Raw genomic sequence first — 13,337 nt, 5'->3', positions numbered from 1 at the left:
CGACAAGAGAACGGTCAGTCACACCACTGGTATTAGCCAGCAATCACCCACAGTCTTAAACGCACACATTCCAACACCACCTAATCACCTCACGTTTAGCAACCATCCCGTTCCATAGACCTTCACATCCAGACATACACTTCCACAACATTCAGAGTAAGATATCAAACGCATTTCTCCTTAAAGACACAACGCAATACTCTGCAAACCAAAGAACTACCATAGCTACCTTCAACTACTTGATAGCTAAAATACCAGGAGCAACTAAGCAAATCTAAACTAATTAAAATAGACCCAAAACACAACGAAACATAGAATTACTCTAAAAGGAAATCAGTAAGTCTACTAGGTGTGCCTTTCCTTCACAAACCCTCTCATAGCACTGTCAAGGAAATTCTCCTACAATTGAATACTTCCTTGATTCACACCTCTACGTCCTCCTGCAAACACCAGCCCATTCATGGTCACATTTCACAGTTCATTTCCCTGAAAGAAATGCTGTTTATCAGTCTAGCTCCACTAACCACTAGAGATTCATTCAAAATCCTTGAAGACGTTATCGTCGGCACCCTTCACTGTCCTTATTTTCATTAGCATAAGGATACACACACACTGACACTGAGTCGATTTTACTCCTTGCATCCTCCACTCTAACTACTTAACTAAGTACATCACTAACACTCACCGGATTGGACCACCTTGCTTTTCGTTTTCTTTCACACATGAGCACCCGGTCCCAACAAACTAGTGTGCATTAATGTGTACTTCCCTGATGTTGCCTCTTCTACAGTCCTTATGTTCCTCACCTTTTCCTGGTACCTCTTGCCCACAAATGAAGCCAACTAGTCTTCGCGTGCTTCTCACCTCACGTTTTGTTTTCCCACATCAGGGCCAACTTGGTGCCCAGTTTATGTACCTTTGATAATTCAAAAGGTGAAACTCGTCTAACTGAATTCAATGCCTTGTATGGAAGTAATTTCTTCTAATGCATTCCTCCATAAAATGCCACCCTAACTGCCAGTTAGACTGTTTGATTGCTCTGCTAAATCTCTCCACTTGTCACCTGGGTGTTAGATGCAATCTTGAACCCTAAATGTAATCTGCTCTTCAAAAATCCATGGTAACCTCTCTATACTTGAATGTGTGCTGTACAATCTCAGATTTTACCTTCTTATCCGTGTATACCTCAAGCCACTAAGAGTGGTGATAGGTGAAGAATATAGAGAGAGAGTTTTTTTTGTTTTTTTTTTGCTTTCCCAGTAAACACTGCTGAAAGACCCATGTTATAACTCGCAACCTTCCTCTGGGGAGCCTACCTTCCACAGGTCTTAAAGTATTGTTTTCTGTTTACCCCTACATGTTAACAGGACATTCTTCACTTCATGCCTAATAGAAAACCCTCCTTCTTAATCACTTACCTTTACCGGTGTTTAATTTTTTCCGCATAATATTCATTCACCCCATTATGTGGAATATTCTCTCCTTCACCCACGCCCCCTACTTTAGTCATTGACACATACAGAAGGACGGGACTGTGCTGTAATGTTATCTCCGCTTGATGAGGCCAGCATAATATGGAATCTCCTCTCTGCCATGTGCACTTTCACTTGTGCTTGCCACCCCGAAAATCCATTTCTGTCCCGAATATCCCAGCAAGGTCTGATAGAAGGTATCAAGTCCTGGTTTCATTTCTGAGATGCTTATCTTTTTTTCTCCATAACCCGGCAACTAAGGTTTTGCTTAAAATTGTAAACTAAGATGACCACAACATCTTTTCCATTACTTTTATGGTACCATTACTAACCTTTTACATCGACTTTAGCAAACACTCACGCACTTCTACAATACAATTCAAACTGAATACACCATTTTTTTCTCCTCTCCTGTAACTAAGCTGGCCTTATTCCCCATTAAGGCCTTTACAAACTCTGTGTGCTGATTGCAAATCTTCTGAACTATATTCTGACTGGTTGATAGTCCTGATTATACCAGTGCCAGATTTTAAAAAGTCAGTGCACGCCCACATCCTCTCGTACCTTTTTTTTAATTTCTTGGTCTGTATTAAAATTTGGTCCCAATCACACCAAGCAGCTACAGACCTTTATGTGGCAACATATTTGTCATTATGTTGCGGCTAGATAATCAGGATTATCTTCCATGGGTACAATAAGAAATCAGATGAGAGAAGTGGGCTTTTGTTTTTAGATTTTAAGTTTAAATGTGTTTATTAAAGAAAAAGAGCAGTGACCAGATATCACATCGCATAGGACACTGCCTTATGCATTCTCGACAGAGGCAAACTCCACTAAACAATTACCACAAAGTTGAAAACCCAGAAAACATTTCTGTTGAGCAATCACAGCCAGATCTGATCACAGTAACAAAATCTCAGGGCCTTTATAAGTACCCAGTTGAAAGGGACAGCATGCTGAGAAAAGATCAGCAACAACTTGAAACCAGAATTTAGCAATTCAGCCTTTCCTAATTGTATAGAAGTAATTACTCAGCCTGCACATCTGAGGGAGAGGAAAGTGGCCCAACCCTGTTTCTGCTCCAGAAGTCCCTCACGCCAAACCCGACTCAACTGCAACTCGCATCGCAAACTAGACAGTCTTCAGGCCTGTGCTTATTCTCTGAATCTCGCTGGGATACCACTAGGCACCAAAGCCTGTTTATCTGTAAGAAATTGGTTTATTGCTTGAGGGGAGTGAGAACCCTCCTCAAATAATAACCACAATCCTTCTCAAGGTAAACCATAAAAGTCTCTAGAAAAGCCTTGGTAGCTTGGCAGAAAGCGTTCTGGCTTACCTTAGAGTCAATGTGTAAAGTGTTTATGCATTTCTAAAACAGAAATAAAGTGAAAACAGAAGAAAAATCCCAAACCAATTTAGAAAGAGTACATTTGAAAAAAAAAAAAAAGACGCCAAAACTCCAGTAGGTAGAACCAGGAATATTAACTTTTAAAATTTGTATCTGATAGAGACTTCTAGTTACAAATTTCCTACCTTTGTATTTCCCCCAGGCTACGGACTGTATCCAGAGATTTTTCGTGAGCAGTACCACTGTGCGCTGTTTAGTGGCATCAATCGGCTCTGCTTCCGTCGTCTGTGTTGTCTGCGCTGGATAGGACGTTGCAGTTCCTATTTAGGCACCACCCCAGCATACTGACTCAGTTCTTTTATTTCCGTTCCGGCTAGCGCTGATCCGAAGAGAACTACCCCTCAGTCATTTTTTTTTACTGTCTTCTTGAGTTTTCAACTCCTGATGCATCAGGGATGTCATCGAGGAAGACCAGTTTAAGCCCTGTAGTTCTGGTCATCAGGCGATGTCCATGACGGATCCGCACCTCATGTGTCTTTGGTGCCTTTAGCGCAACTGCGACCCGAAGTAGTGCTATGAGTGTCGGGCCATGCATCCAAAGTCTTTGAGAGCGCAGTCCCTGAAGCTAATGGCGGCCCAGAGCTGGACTCCGTGCAAGTCGAGATCTTGGTAGAGAGCAAGGTCCCGGCATTGGCTGCGAAGTCTTCCATTGTTGTCATCCCTCTCAGAGTCCTCGGGGTAATAGGGTAAGTCAGAAATCTAAGAAGTGTTTTTTGGGCGTTGGCCCAACGAGACGAGGGTGTGTTGACGTTCTAGGCCTCGCTCTGCAGAGCCTCTGCTTTGGCCGACTCCTCCCAGAGTTTCCAGGAGCTGGAGCGACCGCCCTGCCCAACTTAGTTTTATGAGTCCATGCGCCTTTGGGCCCCACAGAGTTAGAAGGATCCCTTTGGGTTCCGCACCGGTGGCTTCGTCTTAGGCATCGATGGGCACCCATGGATCCAGTCCTGGATCCTGGCCGACGCATGCTTTCTCCCCCTACCATGGCTTTGAAGAAGGGAGCCTCCTAATCTATGGTTATGAGAAGAGCAGCTGAGGTCCCTGGACCTTGAGTTGGCTTCAATGGCCGTGAGGGCTAACCTCCTAATAAAGGTGCTTCAACCAGAAGCTTCCACCTCAGAACCCATGCTCCCGTTTGAGGCCCTCACAGATGTCCTCCTTGGGTACCTAGCCCAAACCCAACACAGGGGCTCCTGTGAAAGGGACAATTGCCTGCCACCATCGCTCCACACCAAGGGACCCAAGGTTTCTGTCTCAACACCCCACCCTAAGAGCTTGGTTAATCCAAGCTTGTACTTTCCAGAGTCAGTTCCCTTCTGCACCCCCAGATAGGGAATCCAAAAGGCTGGATACACTTGGGAGGACATTTTTCTTCCAGCAGCCTTGCGTTGCCGTCTGTGAACACTGCATGCCTTTTGAGCTGTTATTCCCACATGCTGTGGGATACCATTGCACAAATGTTGCCACAGGTCCCGGAGGAGGCCTGGGCAGTACTCTCTCAGAGATATCGCTGAGATATGCAGCAAAGTTCAGCATCCGTTGCAGACTGGACACAACCAACTCGCTGGACAGAGCTGTTTCGTCAACAGTGTCCTTGAGGTGCCATGCCTGGTTGAGGACATCTGGTTTTTCAGGAGATGTCAAAGCTACTTTGATAGACATGCCCTTTGATGGCACCCTTCTCTTCGGGAAAAAAGGTAGACTCTGTGCTCAATGACTTCAAGGATGCTGCAGTCAGGTTCTTGGGCCTCACGGTGGCTCTCCCCCTTCCCCTGCTCCCCGTGGGCCTTTCACCTCTGTTGTGGCTAGGGAAGGGGCCTTCAACCGTGTCCATTCCCGACCAGCCGCTATGCTGCACTTGAGGGTGTGGGATCCACCAACATCATGGATCAGGGAGCCAGCAGTCTGGGCAGTCTGCCACCCGCCCCTCTGCGGCAGCCTCTAAGTCTTCCTAGTCTGACTCTTCTCCCCCACCCCAACCACCCAGCCTAGGGCCAGTTGGAGACAGGATTCACTATCACCTGCTCCTCTGGCAATCCATCACATCAGACAGGTGGGTTTTGCAGATAGTCCGAAGGGGCTACTCTCTCCCCTTTGAGGCTACCCCTCCGTGTATACCACCATCCTGCGAGCAGATGACAGAGGATCACTTGTCCCTTCTCTGCGAGGAAGTTACGGCTCTCTTGGTCAAGGGAGCTATGGAGAGGGTTCCATGCCAGAAGTAGGTCATGGTTGCTATTTCCACTACTTTCTGGTACCCACAAAGGACAAGGGCATCTGCCCTACCTTAGACTTTTGGTCCCTCAAATCTGTTCCTCAAGAAGAAGTTCAAGATGCTCACTCTGGCTCAGGTTCTATCTGCCCTGGAACCAGGAGACTAGATGGTAGCATTGGACTTGCAGGGTGCTTATTTTCACATTCCTGCCCTTCCAGCCCACAGACATTACTTGCGGTTCACAATAGGCCAAGAGCATTTTCAATTTACTGTGCTTCCCTTTGGCCTTACCAGCACCCCTCAGGTGTTCACCAAGGTGATGGCGGTGGTTGCAGCTCATCTACACAGATCAGGGTTTCCAGTCTTCCCCTATCTTGATGACTGGCTGTTGAACACAGGCTCGCCCCAGACTGTTCTCTCCCACCTCCAGACTATGGTGGACCTCCTGCATTCGCTGGGGGTCACTATAAACTTGCCAAAGTCACACCGGACACACACTCCGGTGTTCGCTTTTATCTGAGCTCTTCTGGACACAGTGCAGTTTGTCCAGAACAGTGCCAAAGTGCAGTTTTGGGCTTATCCTCCTGAGCAGTAAGTCCAGGATATTTAGGCTATTATACCGATGTTTCAGACTCTATCCTGAATTTTGGTGAGAATGATTTTTATGCTGCTGGGCCTCATGGCCTGCTGCATCCTGCTGGTGACACATGCCAGGTGGCATATGCAGGCTCTGCAGTAAGACCTAAAGTTCCAGTGGGTGCAGCATCAGGGGAATCTCTCCGACAAGGTCCAGATCTCAGTGGGGACTGCAAAAGATCTGCAGTGGTGGTTAATGAACAGCAAGTAGGTCAGAGACAGATCCCTCTCCCTTCCCCAGTCAGATCCGTCAGTAGTGATAGATGCATCACTCTTGAGACGGGGCGGCCATCTGGGAGGGGTGGAGATCAGAGGCATCTGGTCTCCTGCGGAATCCAGACTCCACATCAACCTATTAGAGCTCTGTGCAATCCAATTAGCATTGAAAGATTTTCTTCCCTCTATCAAAGAAAAGGTGGTGCAGGTGTTCACGGACAGCACCACTGCCATGTGTTACTGCAACAAGCGGGGTGGGGCCATGAACCCTTTGTTGGGAGCCTGTGGACATGGCTGGAACAGAGGGCATATCCCTGGTGGTTAAACATCTGGTGGGTGCTCTCAATGCCAGAGCAGATGAACTCAGCTGAAAATGTCTAGTGGATCATGAATGGTGTCTCCACCTGGAGGTGGCTCAAGGTCTCCCTCAGCAATTAAGAGAGCCTTGGATAGATCTGTTTGCCTCTGCAAAGAACATGCAGTGTCAGCAGTTTTGTGCTGTGGCGTTTCCAAAGCATCCGTCATTCAGGCTGTTAGTCTTGAGTGAAACTCGGGCCCCCTGTATGCCTTTTTAGCCTACACTCAAGAAGATCAAGAATGACCAGGTCCAAGTAATCCTGGTGACTCCGAGCTGGGCACGGAGAGTTTGGTTTGGCGAGCTGCTGAGCATGTCCGTTGATCCTCTGATCAGACTGCCTCTTCGCGAGGAACTTCTGTTGCAGCAGCAGGGGAGAGTTCTGCACCTGAACCTGTCCACTCTCTGCCTTCTTGCAGCTTGCTTTCTAGTATGATCTTGGGTTACAGACCTACCTCTGGGGATAGTATTGCTTGGATATCTATTCAAAGATAAGGAATTTGCATCTATCAAATGGACAAGTTACTTACCTCCAGTAATGCCTTATCTTGTATAGACAATACCTAGTTGCAGATTCTTTACTGATCCTTCCCGCTCTGCGAATTAATTTCTAGGGGCAGGGACTCACCTTTCAGGGCTTTAGTTTGTCGCGTAGGCTCTCATTATTCTAATGAGACTACTGGATTTTGAGCGGCAGAATCGCCCGTGGTGTGGGAGACTTAGTCTAACCCACTGCTGGTGACACCTGTCACTCCAATCCGGGTTTTGCTCTGGCTAACTAGCAGTGCCTCATCTCTACCCAAAGATAGGAATGACTGGGCAGTCGAGCGCATGACATATTTGGCTTCTCAGGGAAGTCGTGGTCACTCTGGTCTCATCCGGTTCTCTCATTTACAATTCAATCTCGTATATAAATGACAAACAGAAGCAGTATATGTTTCAGTAATGAGTTTAAGAAAACGACTGCATCTTAGATAGCAAGGCGTGAGCTGCAATAACCAGGACGACACAACATGACCGTATTAAATTTGTGACGAGAAAAGTGATGCATAAAAACAAGGTTATCATATTGTCACTATTGTTAATGGACCAATCCCTACCTAGGCTAGGATAGAGCACAGCATGTTAAGTTCTAAGTCTGCCCTTCAGGTTCTCCTGGGAAGACATCAACCCCCATACCTGAGCAAAGACCTGCGATCTGCGTTAGCATTTGTAGCGAAGCATTTGGCAATCAGCATACAGTTGTGGTTCCCTGGTTGGAATTTCCCTCTCAACATGTAAGGGACAAGGAAGTGTTTTTATAATAACACAGCTGATATTCTCAGAAAGTGTCCCTACGTAAAGATGTGTATTTTCTACGAATGTTGGAGACTAAACTTCTACCACGTTCACCGGCAATGTACTGTGCTGTAGCCTTGGAAAAAGCACAGAGTGATCAAGAATGTCTTGTTTGAGAACAGAGTGCTGGCCTAGGCAAAAACAGTTAAATAGACGGAAATACAACAAGACCGTAAAAATGGTTATTGTAACAATAATAAGACAAAGCTGAATAAAATATATCTAGGTTAAAGTGCACAGCAGCCTAGTGTGTTAAAATAACATGCATGGAGCTATAACTAAAATGGCTACACAACACCCTCCCTTGGTCGGTTATAAGTGGTTCAAAGCCAAGGATATATAAATTTATTGCTAAAAAGCTCAACCTAAGATATATATATGTTCGATGGCATGTGTAGCTGCAGATACACATGCCGTGCACTGTCCGCCGTCTGGTGTTGGGCTCAGAGTGTTACAAGTTGTTTTTCTTCGAAGAAGTCTTTTCGAGTCACGAGACCGAGGGACTCCTCCCCTTTCGGTTCCATTGCGCATTAGATTGTTTTTTTTCCGCCATCGGGTTCGGACGTGTTCCTTTTCGCTCCGTGTTTCGGGTCGGAAAGTTAGTTAGAATCTTGGAAAAAATCGTCTGTATTGTTTCGTTCGGTATCGGGTTAGTTAGAACAAATCGACACCGAATCTTGAAGAGCTCCGGTGGCCCTTCGGGGTAATTTCGATCCCCCGTCGGGGCCTGGTCGGCCCGACCGCGTGCGACTTCAAGACTGATGGAACGGACCCCGTTCCGCTTCTGTCCTAAATGCCATAACAAATATCCGTATACGGATCAGCATCTGGTCTGTAACTTGTGCCTGTCCCCGGAACACAAGGAGGATACGTGTGAAGCCTGTCAAGCGTTTCGGTCGAGGAAGACGCTCAGAGACCGAAGAGCCAGAAGATTGCAAATGGCGTCCACGCCGACAGGACAACATCGGTTCGAGGACGAAGAGGAAGCGTTCTCCATCCACGAGTCTGATTCGGGGGAATCCGACGCCGAAGACATAACAACCGTGAGTAAGACGTCGAAAATTAGGACTCCCGAAAAGTCCACAAAAGCCCAGGGGACGCCACTGCCAACAGGCCATGGCTTAACCCAAAAACTAGGTGACCGAGCCAAGGCACCGAAAAAGGGCATGCTGGTGTCGAAGTCATCTGACTCCGGTCGTGATACCGCCACACAGCAACCTCGGAGCCGAGACACCGGCTCCGAGACAATTCGGCACAGAGACAGCGGCACCGAAGATGTTCGGCACCGAGATACCACGCCGAAATCAAAGAAATCTTCTTCGGAGCCTAAAAAGCCTACCAAAAAGGTTTCGGTACCGAAAAAAGCCTCGGAACCGAAAATTAGTTCTTATACAGAGGAACAAGGACTAAACACCCAATTGCATAGATTTGGTGAAGAGCTTCAAACTGTAGAAGCTGACTACACTCAAAGGAGGCTTCACATCCAGGAAGACACAGGGAAGATAACCACTCTTCCCCCAATCAAGATGAAAAGGAAACTTGTTTTCCAACAAGGGGACAAGCAACCACAAGCAAAGGTGGTAAAGAAAGTAACACCACCACCTTCTCCACCACAATCAACACATGCATCACCGGCGCAAACTCCACCACTAACGCACTCACCAGCTCATACCAGAATGAGCCAGGATGATCCCGATGCATGGGACCTCTACGACGCCCCAGTGTCTGACAATAGTCCAGACTCATATCCAACTAAGCCGTCACCACCTGAGGACAGTACATCATATGCACAGGTGGTCGCAAGGGCAGCCGAATTCCACAATGTCTCACTACATTCGGAACCTATTGAGGATGACTTTCTCTTTAACACCCTGTCCTCCACCCATAGCCAGTATCAAAGCCTTCCCATGCTCCCAGGAATGCTAAGGCACTCAAAACAAATATTTCAGGAGCCAGTTAAAGGCAGAGCCATAACTCCAAGGGTGGAGAAAAAATATAAGTCACCTCCCACAGACCCAATATTTATTACAACACAACTAACACCGGACTCAGTAGTTGTGGGGGCAGCTCGTAAAAGAGCCAACTCTCAGACATCAGGCGACGCACCACCTCCAGACAAGGAGAGCCGCAAATTTGATGCAGCGGGAAAAAGAGTTGCAGCACAAGCAGCAAATCAGTGGCGTATCGCCAACTCGCAAGCACTCTTGGCAAGATACGACAGGGCTCATTGGGATGAAATGCAACATCTCATCGAACACCTTCCCAAGGAGTTCCAAAAAAGAGCGCAACAAGTGGTGGAAGAGGGACAAAGTATCTTGAACAATCAGATACAGTCTTCCATGGATGCAGCCGATACAGCTGCAAGGACAATAAACACTGCAGTCACAATACGGAGGCACGCTTGGCTGCACACTTCTGGGTTCAAACCCGAAATCCAACAGGCTGTGCTCAATATGCCGTTTAATGAACAGCAATTGTTTGGGCCGGAGGTAGACACTGCCATTGAAAAACTAAAAAAGGAGACCGATACAGCCAAAGCCATGGGCGCACTCCACTCCCCGCAGAGCAGAGGCACATTTCGGAAGACACCTTTTAGGGGAGGGTTTCGGGGTCAACCCACAGAAACCAACACTTCACAAACAAGACCACCTACCTACCAGGGTCAATATCAAAGGGGAGGTTTTCGGGGACAATATAGAGGAGGCCAATTCCCAAGAAGTCGGGGAAAATTTCAAGGTCCCAAAACCCCTCAAAATAAACAGTTGATCACAAGTCACACAACCCCATCACACAACACCAGTGGGGGGAAGACTAAGCCAATTCCACGAATCTTGGGAAGAAATAACAACAGACACTTGGGTCTTAGCAATTATCCAACATGGCTATTGCATAGAATTTCACAAATTCCCTCCAAACGTCCCACCGAAAACACACAATATGTCAAAACAGCATATAGATCTTCTAGGACTAGAAGTTCAAGCATTACTACAAAAGGACGCAATAGAATTAGTACCAAGCCTACAGAAAAACACAGGAGTTTACTCACTGTATTTTCTAATACCAAAGAAGGACAAAACTCTGAGACCAATAGTAGATCTCAGAACACTAAATACCTACATCAAATCAGACCACTTTCACATGGTCACATTACAAGACGTAATCCCACTGCTCAAACAGCAAGACTACATGACAACATTAGACCTAAAGGATGCGTATTTCCACATAGCGATACTTCCTTCCCACAGGAAATACCTAAGGTTCGTATTCAAAGGAATACATTACCAATTCAAAGTGTTGCCATTCGGAATAACAACTGCGCCAAGAGTCTTTACAAAATGCCTGGCAGTAGTAGCTGCACATATCAGAAGGCAGCAGATACACGTGTTCCCTTACTTAGACGACTGGTTAATCAAAACCAACACGCTAACAAGGTGTTCACGTCACACAAAGTATGTCATACAGACCCTTCACAAGCTGGGTTTCTCCATCAACTATGCAAAGTCACACCTTTTGCCGTGTCAAATACAGCAATACTTAGGAGCGACAATCAACACAACAGAAGGGATAGCCACTCCAAGTCCACAAAGGGTTCAAACATTTCACAAGGTGATACAGGCCATGGATCCAACACAAAAGATACAAGCAAAAATGGTATTAAAACTCCTAGGCATGATGTCTTCATGCATAGCCATTGTCCCAAACGCAAGATTGCACATGCGGCCCTTACAACAATGCCTAGCATCACAATGGTCACATGCACAGGGTCAACTTCTAGATCTGGTGTTGATAGACCGCCAAACATACATCTCGCTTCTATGGTGGAACAGTACAAATTTAAACAAAGGGCGGCCTTTCCAAGACCCAGTGCCACAATACGTCATAACAACGGATGCTTCCATGACAGGGTGGGGAGCACACCTCAATCAACACAGCATCCAAGGACAATGGGACATACATCAAAGGCAGTTTCACATAAATCACTTAGAACTGTTAGCAGTATTTCTAGCGTTGAAAGCATTTCAACCCATGATAACCCACAAATACATTCTTGTCAAAACAGACAACATGACAACAATGTATTATTTAAACAAACAGGGGGGGACACACTCGACACAGTTGTGTCTCCTAACACAAAAAATATGGCATTGGGCAATTCACAACCACATTCGCCTAATAGCACAATTTATTCCAGGGATCCAGAACCAGCTAGCAGACAATCTCTCTCGGGATCACCAACAAGTCCACGAATGGGAAATTCACCCCCAAATACTGAACACTTACTTTCAAATTTGGGGAACACCTCAAATAGATCTATTTGCAACAAAAGAAAACGCAAAATGCCAAAACTTCGCATCCAGGTTCCCACACCATCAATCCCAAGGCAATGCTCTATGGATGAATTGGTCAGGGATATTTGCGTACGCTTTTCCCCCTCTCCCTCTCCTTCCATATCTAGTAAACAGATTGAGTCAAAACAAACTCAAACTCATACTAATAGCACCAACATGGGCAAGACAACCTTGGTATACAACACTACTAGACCTGTCAGTAGTACCTCATGTCAAGCTACCCAACAGACTAAATCTGTTAACACAACACAAACAACAGATCAGGCATCCAAACCCAGCAAAGCTGAATCTAGCAATTTGGCTCCTGAAATCCTAGAATTTGGACACTTAGACCTCACACAAGAGTGTATGGAGGTCATAAAACAAGCTAGAAAACCTTCCACTAGACACTGCTATGCAAATAAATGGAAAAGATTTGTTTGTTACTGCCATAATAATCAAATTCAACCATTGCACGCATCTCCAAAAGATGTAGTAGGATATTTACTACATTTGCAAAAATCAAATCTAGCTTTCTCTTCCATAAAGATACATCTCACCGCAATATCTGCTTACCTGCAGATTACTCATTCAACTTCCCTATTTAGAATACCTGTCATTAAAGCGTTTCTGGAAGGCCTAAAGAGAATTATACCACCAAGGACACCACCTGTTCCTTCATGGAACCTCAACATTGTCTTAACAAGGCTCATGGGCCCACCTTTCGAACCCATGCATTCTTGTGAAATGCAATACTTAACGTGGAAAGTTGCATTTCTCATTGCCATCACATCTCTAAGAAGAGTGAGTGAGATTCAGGCATTTACCATACAAGAACCATTTATTCAAATACACAAGAATAAGGTAGTTCTAAGAACAAATCCAAAATTCTTACCAAAGGTTATCTCACCGTTCCACTTAAATCAAACAGTAGAATTACCAGTGTTCTTCCCACAGCCAGATTCGGTAGCTGAAAGAGCACTACATACATTAGACATCAAGAGAGCACTAATGTACTACATTGACAGAACAAAACAAATTAGGAAGACAAAACAACTATTTATTGCCTTTCAAAAACCTCATACAGGAAATCCAATTTCAAAACAAGGCATTGCCAGGTGGATAGTTAAGTGTATTCAAGCCTGCTATCTTAAAGCAAAGAGAGAGCTGCCTATTACACCAAAGGCACACTCAACCAGAAAGAAAGGGGCTACCATGGCCTTTCTAGGAAATATTCCAATGAACGAAATATGTAAGGCAGCAACATGGTCTACGCCTCATACATTTACCAAGCACTACTGTGTAGATGTGTTAACTGCACAACAAGCCACAGTAGGTCAGGCTGTACTAAGAACATTATTTCAAACTACTT

This window comes from Pleurodeles waltl, chromosome 3_1 (genome assembly GCF_031143425.1).
Source record: "Pleurodeles waltl isolate 20211129_DDA chromosome 3_1, aPleWal1.hap1.20221129, whole genome shotgun sequence".
In the NCBI taxonomy this organism is placed as follows: Eukaryota; Metazoa; Chordata; class Amphibia; order Caudata; family Salamandridae; genus Pleurodeles; species Pleurodeles waltl.
The sequence above is the reverse complement of the archived record's forward strand: the minus strand, read 5'-3'. Positions refer to the sequence as shown.